This window comes from Bidens hawaiensis, unplaced genomic scaffold (assembly GCF_021521415.1).
Source record: "Bidens hawaiensis isolate Kalapana, Puna unplaced genomic scaffold, B.hawaiensis_p1.1 tig00022866_1, whole genome shotgun sequence".
Lineage (NCBI taxonomy): Eukaryota > Viridiplantae > Streptophyta > Magnoliopsida > Asterales > Asteraceae > Bidens > Bidens hawaiensis.
This window is the reverse complement of record NW_027493564.1, coordinates 87,094-96,168: the sequence shown is the minus strand read 5'-3', so window position 1 is coordinate 96,168 and position 9,075 is coordinate 87,094. Positions and strand designations below refer to the sequence as shown.

General features: G+C 34.5%; 1 pseudogene; it reads right to left on the bottom strand.

Annotated features, from left to right (window-relative positions):
- Positions 1 to 5,277: 5,277 nt before the first annotated feature.
- LOC143566270 (putative UPF0481 protein At3g02645) lies at positions 5,278 to 6,842 on the bottom strand (annotated as a pseudogene).
- Positions 6,843 to 9,075: the final 2,233 nt, after the last annotated feature.

Here is a 9,075-nt window from a genome sequence, read left to right as displayed (position 1 = left end):
AAGTAGATGGAATCAGCTTGTTTCCATCTATCCATTCTTAAATTTTATTCAAGACGAACGTTCTAAAGAGTTGACTGTTAGTAAAGCCCATTTCAATCCGATCACAAATTTATTTGAACTTGGAGAAGAGCTAGAATCGGAAGAAGTTGACAGCAATGCTTGAACAAAAAAAAAAGAAAAAGAAGACCGAGGCTGTAGAGTTGGTGGTCAACGAGAGACTTGATGTTTGTGACTTGAGTCGCGCGCCTTGTAGTTCATCTACAGAAATCTTGGTAATGTATTGTCAAATTTAATTAATTTCTTTATTTTAAATATATTTAACAGAAATTATTGTTTTCAGTCGATTAAAAGATGTGAACTTTTACATCATGATGACCAAGGCGCCCTTAAGGTTATGGCTATGGGTCGTGTTCATCCTAATCCTGGGAGGATTATTCATGGATGCCCAATGATAGATGGCTTTGTCAAAGTTCAAGTGGATAGAGTTGTAGAAGGTTACGGATCAACCCAACTTTTGAGTCATGTACAAACGAAATAGAATATTTGAAAGATGCAAAAGGAAGTTTTATTCAGTGGCCATTTAAATTAATAAAGGTATATTTTATATAAATAATTGCATACAGATTTCGTTTGCTGATATACTAACTTTGTTTTCAATGTACAGACTTTAAACAATGATTCTTCCCAATCTGTAGAACCGTCTCACCATTCTATGAATACACCTTATAGGCCACAGGTATGTTAATATATATATCATTATTTTAATTAATATTTGAAATAAAAAGTTTTATTTTTATTTTGCCATTGTAGTTTGAGGCATCTACTAAACAACATCAAACATTTCTAAATGAAAGAGATGATCAGTATCAAATATACTCATCTGCATTACAAGACGATGATGCTTTTAATGAATTGGTAATCACATTAATTATATATATATATGTGTGTGTGTGTGTGTGTGTGTGTGTTACTATGTTTACTAATAATACCATTATTGGTTAATGTAGCTCGTTGCTAATCAACCTACAACATCTGTTTGTTATAGTCAACCTACCAAGCCTGGTGGTGCTTTTGAACCTTTAACTGAAAACACAGAAGTATCACAAGAAAACACAAAATTGCCAGTTGCTGCTTCTAAATCTTTAACAGAGAAAACACAAGTATCAAAAGAAAAACAAAAATGCCTAATGCTGCTTCTAAACCTTTAACAGAGAAAACAGAAGTATCAAAAGAAAGAAAAAAAATAGTAAAACTTTTAGGATAGGCAAGGTCTCGGCCTAAAAGCATATATGAGTTAGCACAACAAGTGGCAACTCAAGCTAAAAAATCCTTGTCGGTACTTTGTACCGTGCCACCAGGGATGCATGAGGATGGTTTGGAGGAGACAGTTGAGTTTGAGGAGGTTTTACAATTATGTGTCAATGGTTTCGTAGAAGTTTGCTTTATGCATTGGTTTACAATGTATGTTTGACTTGTTTTTGTTTAAATATTTTATTGCATTGTTTCTTACATTATAACTGAGTGTTACTAACCTTAGCATGTTTCTTTTCTACTTTTATTTTAGGTACTTATGTGAAATTAGGAGGCAAAAGGGTTTAAATGAAACCGTATATTTTCATCCCCGTTATATCGGTGCTGATCTTGTCTTGGATGATGCTGATTTTGTGCTTGAGCATATCGAAAATGTCATAACCTTTCATAATGACAAACAGTGGTTTATGGCACCACATATAATCCGGTAGCAATTTATTTTTTATATGTATACGGTATCAATTTATACTTTATATATATCCGGATCATTTTTTTAGTATTTCAACCTTCTTTTAGTTATGTTAGAATATTGTTTAATTTTTATTTGTTAAGTGTTGTTTAAATCAGATCATTTTCATACTTACGCAGGGGACATAGGGTATTGATTTTACTTCAATGTCATCCGATTTCTAAAACTTGGAAGGGTCACATATTTGATTCAATTAAGTCTATAAAGGATCCTTCAAATTATGAGATCACGGAATTATTTGAGAAGGCCACAAAACAAAAAGTAATGTGGGATATGGTAAAAGTAAGTTCTCTTTCGTTTTTTATAGGTTGTTTCTGTTTATATTTTAATTAATTGTTAAGTCATTTAAATGTTTAGTGTCGTCAACAACCTAATGGATGGGAGTGCGGTTATTGTAATGATGGCTATGTATGATTTTGTGGTTTGTGACAGAGAACGTATGGTAAGCATATTTATACACTTCTATATATATATATTATATTTATAATGTATATTAAAACGTAATCTAACTTGTATTATCTTTATGTTTTAGCTGCCAAATAAGATAAAAATGGTTCGTCAAGTTGAGATTAATAAATTTGTAGAGCGCACTTTAGAAGCGTTTACAATGTTATTTGCTAATTATGAGGACGAGAAGGATGAGGAGGACGAATGAAGGTAAGTAGAGTATACTTTCTTTTTTATAATTATTTCGTTTTCTTTATTTTTTATAAAAGAACAATTGTTTAGGACGGTTGAGTGAGCCTTGAAACACAATCATTTTATTCATTATATTGAGAGTTTATTACATGTATGTTTAAGCCACTTTGGTCTGTTCAACCACTTTGACCCGACTGTTTGACCCAAAGCCTACATCTGCTAAAGGGTTTTTGACAACATAGATCACATATAATGTTAGGTGTTCATAGGAACCCGAAAGGGCTTTGTATTAATGTTGATTTTAGTAGGCATGACTTAAGCATTTTAATTTCCTCTATTATTTCAAAGATGGATTGTGCTTTATTTTAATCTTAATTTAATGGTAGCTAATAGACAATTTATATGTATTGATCAGTGGCAAAACGGACTTTAGCTAGCCTTGGAGCTTGTGGGAGGTTGCACGAACTCAAAGAAGGTTTTTTGATGGTTGTTTATGTTTGGGTAAAAGTGAATGCTTGGATAGTTTTTATGTTTTAAAACGAATGCTTTAGACCAATTGGTCAATATGGATGCTTTAGATGTTTAAGATATTTATAAAAATTTTCTTTGTTTAGTATATTTTCTTATAATTTGTATTTATATTGATTTTGATAATGGATTATTAAAAGATTCAATAGTTAATATTGATCTATATGAAATATAAATTTAAAATTTAGAAATCGCTAAACGTCTTATTAAGCCACACAACAAATCGTCTTATTTGGCTTTATTACTACGGCGACTAATTAAAAATTACAAACCGTCTTTTTTTACTTAAATAAGCCGTTTTGATAAAAATTTAAAAACTGCCTTATTAAGTTTTAATAGGACGCTTTAATGTTGTGTCTTTTTATGTCAAATATGACGGTTCTATTGAAGCTTAATAAGACGTTTAAAAGTAACCGTATTACAAGATTTTAGTACTAAAAAAGACGGTAAATGATCAAATACTACGGTGGCTTTTAAGACAGTAAGGTTATCGTCTTATTTGGTTAAAAAAAACGTCTTATTAGCTCTTGTTTTTTGTACTAGTGGTTTGAGATTCTGGATAACGGTGTTTGTGAAGTCAGACGCGTTCTAGTGTGTTAGGGTTGTTTTCGTAGTGGCGATTTTGAGTTGTTCATGGATGCTATAGAGGTCGGTGTGGAAATGATGCATTGGTCGCAAACTGATGCTTTTGGGAATGTAAGACTCACGGTTTTTGGTTATTAAAGATTCGGGTCTTATGAGTCAGACTCGTTTAGAAGTGTTTTTTAAATAGGAAAAAAATGATCACCTAAATGGGTTTCTAGCAGAGAGAAAAAGACTGATGGTTTTTAGGTGATCCTTCATTTTAAATGACAGATCATAGAATAATAACATATTGTGTCAGATCTTGTCTGGTAAGGTGGACTTTTATCCCGTGTTCCGTCATTTGAATGACGGAAGTGATAAAATTATATTGTGTACCGCCATTTTAAATGACGGATCTCACTACCCTTTAATCCGCCACTTTGACTAGCAGATCTCGTACATCAAAGTAGCCTACCCCTATAATTTTTTGAACCCTTTAAAAACATCAACCATTGAAAATGGCAAGTGCCGATCAGACATCCACCATTTCATATGGCAAATGTAAATAGTAATTTTTCTGACCGATTTGACGACTGACGCGTGTCTTTTTTGAACAATACTATTCACACTTGTCATTTCAAATGGTAAGTGTTAAATAATATATATATATATATATATATATAAGTATTTTAAATTTATAACTTATATACAAATATTTTTTATGTTAAATATTACTAATATTAATTCAATAGAAAAAGTAACAATATTAACCTTTATTGGATTTTCTGCTAAGGATGGTCGCTGGTACTCTCAAGAGTGGAAATGAGGGCAGGCCAGTGACCTGTTAATGATCCAAATTAGCCGCTAAAAATAACTATAAATGATTATTTTTACTATCGATAATAAATATAATTCAAAAAATATTATCGAAAATAGTCATTCAAAAATAATAACAATAAAAGAACCATTATTGAAAATAAAAAAAGAATTTCCAAACAATGTTATAAATTTAACACACTTATAAATATTATTTAGCACTTGCCATTTGAAATGACAAGTGAGAATAGTAGTGGTAAAAAAGGGCATGCGTCGGTTGTTAATTCGGTCAGAAAAATTACTATTTATATTTACCATTTGAAATGGTGGATGTTGCCATTTCAAATGGAAGATATCTTTCAAAGGTTCAAAAAATTCTAGGGGTAGACTACTTTGATATACGATCTGCTAGTTAAAGTGGCGGATTAAAGAATGGTGGGATCCGTCATTTGAAATAGCAGAACACAAGATAATTTTACCACTTCCGGAAATGGCGAAACACGAATAGAAGTCCACCTCCACCTCACTAGACAAGATCTGACACAATCTGCCATTTAGAAACTTTCAAGTCTTTTTCTCTCTCCTAAAAACTCTTTTAGCTCATCACTTTTTCCTGTTAAAAACAAAAATCAATTTGTTTCCTTCTCGCCCTTACTATCCATATTGTTATGTGACAAAGTCAACGCTATTTTTCTCAATCAAAACCAAGTCTCTTATAAGTGGGCAAAGCACACTAGTATTGGTTAACATTTCATTCGTGAACTTGTTGCTTCTGGCAAATTACGCACTCCATTTGTTACTACCAAGTTGCAGTGGCCAACATTGAGGTAAATGACTAACAAATAGGTTTGTAATGAACACACTTTATACGTACAAGTGAATTCTTATACAATTTATTCTTGTTACAAATAGGCCTGTAATGAACACACACAATACAAATAGATCTTGTAATAGGTTTTGTAACCAACACAAACACGCACACATATAAATGGTTTTTGGTTCTATGTTATTTTGTTAAATAACTTAGGACAACCATAAACTTCACAAAACGAGTACACAATCATCAGCAAGCAAACCAAGAGTGTAAGAAAAACAGTCAATACTTTTCGTGAACCACGCATTCGTCTCTTCATTAACTTCCATGCCTTAATCGCCAACCTTTTGTTGTAGAACTTGTTAAGTTGCTTAACTGTCTCATTGCCCCTTGCATGCTCATTCGACTTGTTCATCCCGTTAAACAACTCTACAATTTCTTCATTCGTCATGCTACCTTTTATTATCCCCTTACTTTTGAGCAACTTAACATCTTCCTCAGTGTCTATAATCCCACTCATCAAATCAACATATTGTGCCAACTCCAATGTTGAACTTGAGGTCATGATTTCATAGGCAACCAAGTTTCTCAACACAACTTCTGAGTATATTTCAAGAGTGATAATGGGAAGGTATAGAACGGCTTCGGTTGCTAGAAATTTAGTGTCTTTAATCCCTCCATTCGAAGGTTTAAAATTGATATATGCATATTTGCTTAAAGATGATGCCGAAGGGATATCAATCTCCGTGACACGTGGATGATCATCGTCATCTTCTTTGTCAGACCTTTTGCCTATCTTTAATCCTAGTAAATCTGATATCTTCTCCCATGGGATGCTTACTAAGACACTTACCATTTTACCAAATTTCTTAAACTTACCCAACTTTTGCCCAATTTCCTTTATATCTTCAATGTTTGTGATAACATGTTCTTTCTTTGTTCTCTCATGCATGGCATTAGCCCCTTGTTCATTACTCGACTCTTGGTGAGAATAATCTTTAGGCGATTCATTATTGATAATTAAGCGATACATAAGATCAAGCAAATGCAAATAGTTTGCGGTTCCAGTGTAAGAATTTAGTTCATGAGTTAATTTGAGGGGAGAATGTACCTCACAATATCCTATCATCATGGGGAGTAACTCAAGATCACCATTAATGATCTTTTGTATTTCATTCAAGATCACCAAGGGGATTTGGTTTTCGAGTACCAGCATGTCTCTATAGAGTGTTTCATACCTCATCAACTTTTTCGGTATGAATCTCTCCATTTCGCCGTAATACTTGAAAAGGTCAAGTAAAAACAAGCCATCAATCGCCAAGATCCACGCTAACATGTCTCCATTAAGGTCTAGATATTTGTGGTAACACGCGCGGATCATAGGCTCGATCTTTTTGAGTTTATCAATCACCAAGTGCTCAAACGAGTGGACTTGGCTGGGGTCCAAGAATGCTTTAACAACAGCTACTTTGTACCTCTCCATTTAGTAGAGATGAGCCTCGAAGTGGTGATAAGTGCCGAGAGCGATGGCTTGAGGCACGTATGCCTCTGGTTTAAAACGAGCTATGGACTTTGGGACATTGAAACACAAACAGGAACATGGCTAACATCGATGCCATCCTCGTCATTGAAGTTCTTGCTGATTTGATCAACCCAACGTTGTTTGCTAAAGTTGACATTCAAAATAGAATGAAGATCCATTTCTGCTCTTAGATTGCGCTTTTGATTAGATACATAATTGGCATAACATGATACCTTCTACTTATGAGAACCATAAAGTATATGCATGGATTATTAATTTAAAAAAAGAGAGAAACCAACAAATGTTGGATTTTCATAGGTAATCATTACCATAAAATATTCTGGTTCTTGAAGGTTAAGTTGCATTAATTTGTTTGTTAATTAACCATTTAATTAGTTGTTTAAACATGCTTTTTCATTAATATCTGTTCTTTAGCTTGAGAATACTTGTGAGTTAAGTATACTTTCTCCATGATAACATTAACAATAATCTGGTTGTTTGATCTTATGGGAAGGATAGAATAATCCTGTTAATATATGGATGCCTTACAGATCGATATATAAGCCTGAATTATTAACATATTTTATGAGATTAATTTCCTGATTAATTACTGTTTTAGATAATTAAATACGCATGTCTCCATATACATTCAAATCTAAAGAACGTATGAGTATGTAAGTAATAACCATTGAAAACTTGCATCATATAAACTCATTTCGTTTTCCATGTAGCTTGTTTCTATGTGTGATAAGCAGGGCCGGCCGGACGGCTCTAGGAAGAGTGTAAGCGAAGTTATGACTTTAGGCCCCCCAATTTCCAAACAAGATTAATAATTACACATGTGTAATTTGGAATTTAGATTGGTGTGTGTGATTTGAGCGACGTTTAAACTAGGGATGAGTTCGGTACCGTACCGGTACCAAAAATACCGATCCCGAAAATCACAAAATTTCGGTACCGGTACCGGTACCGAAATATTAGGTTCAATACCGGTACGGTACTGGTATTGAAGGTAAAAATTCGGGAAATACCGGTACCGTACCGTACCGATCTCGAAACTCAAAACTTTGGTACCGATTCGGTACCGACGGTACCAAATCGGTACCGGTACCAGTACCAAGTACCAAATGCTCATCCCTAGTTTAAAACGTATAAGGTTTGGAAAGATGTGAGTAACTGCATTTCTTCTCTATTTGCAAACAAATGCAGCATCTTGATTTATTTGAAGTGAAAACAAGATGACATTTTTATAACACGCCTGTGTTTATAGACATCGTTTTATTTCGTTGCTATTAAAGAATGAAATGTCGCAAAACAAGATAGCATCTTGATTTATGAACGAGGAGGCTCGTTACTATTAAAGGATGAAAAGTCGCGAAACAGGTCATACAAGATCAAGCCACACTCCGTGCCATCGATTATATGTTAACCTACTAAACTAACCGAGATGGCCTTGCTTCGGCCTGACTTTCTAGGTCATTAGAATGTGGGATATTGGTTTTTAATACTCTTAACTTTCACCCGCTGACTGATAGCACTCCCAACTTTCCATTTGTTACCTACCACTCCCAACTTTTATCCTATTTGTTTCTAGCACTCCCGAACTTAACGAACCCCAACTCCGTTAGTTTTCTTGTTGACATGGAACTTTTTATTAATAAAAAATAGATTGTGGTTCCCACATCATCTTCATTCTTCAACATATTACATCTTTACCCACCTTCAACAATTCAAAACCCTAGATCTCAAAACCTGCTACCATTCCACCGTCCACCGCCATCGTTCAACGTCCAAAGTGACTACAATCTCCACCCACCACCACCATCAGTGTCATCAGAATCCTTTGCTAGCCGGAAAAAACAAGTTGCAGGTTGCCGGCGAGCACCATTTCCGTCATTTCACCGCCAACCGCCAACCTCCACCCTCAGCCACCACAAGCGTCACACCCAACCACCTACTAGAATCGTTTGCTTGCCGGAAAAATGAGTTGCAGGTTTCCGACGAGCGCCATCTTCATCGTCTCTCCACAAGTACACAATCTCCATGATCTCCATCGTCTTTCTACACCTCTACACCATCTTCGTTGTCTTGAAAAATAAGGTTGCCCGAAAAACCGAATTCACAAGAAAAAAGATGTCGTAAAAACGAGGTCGCCCGGAAACGAAGCTTGCTGAGGGTTTATGTTGAAGAAAGAAGATGGTGTGGGACCCATAACCTACTATTTATTAATAAAAAAATTCAACGTCATCAAGAAAACTAACGGAGTTGAGGTTCATTAAGTTTGGAAGTGTCGGAAACAAATAAGGTGGAAGCTGGGAGTGGTAGATAACAAATCGAAAGTTATTATCAGCCCGAGTGAAAGTTAGAAGTATTAAAACCCAATATCCCTTAGAATTTTGGGCACTAAATGAG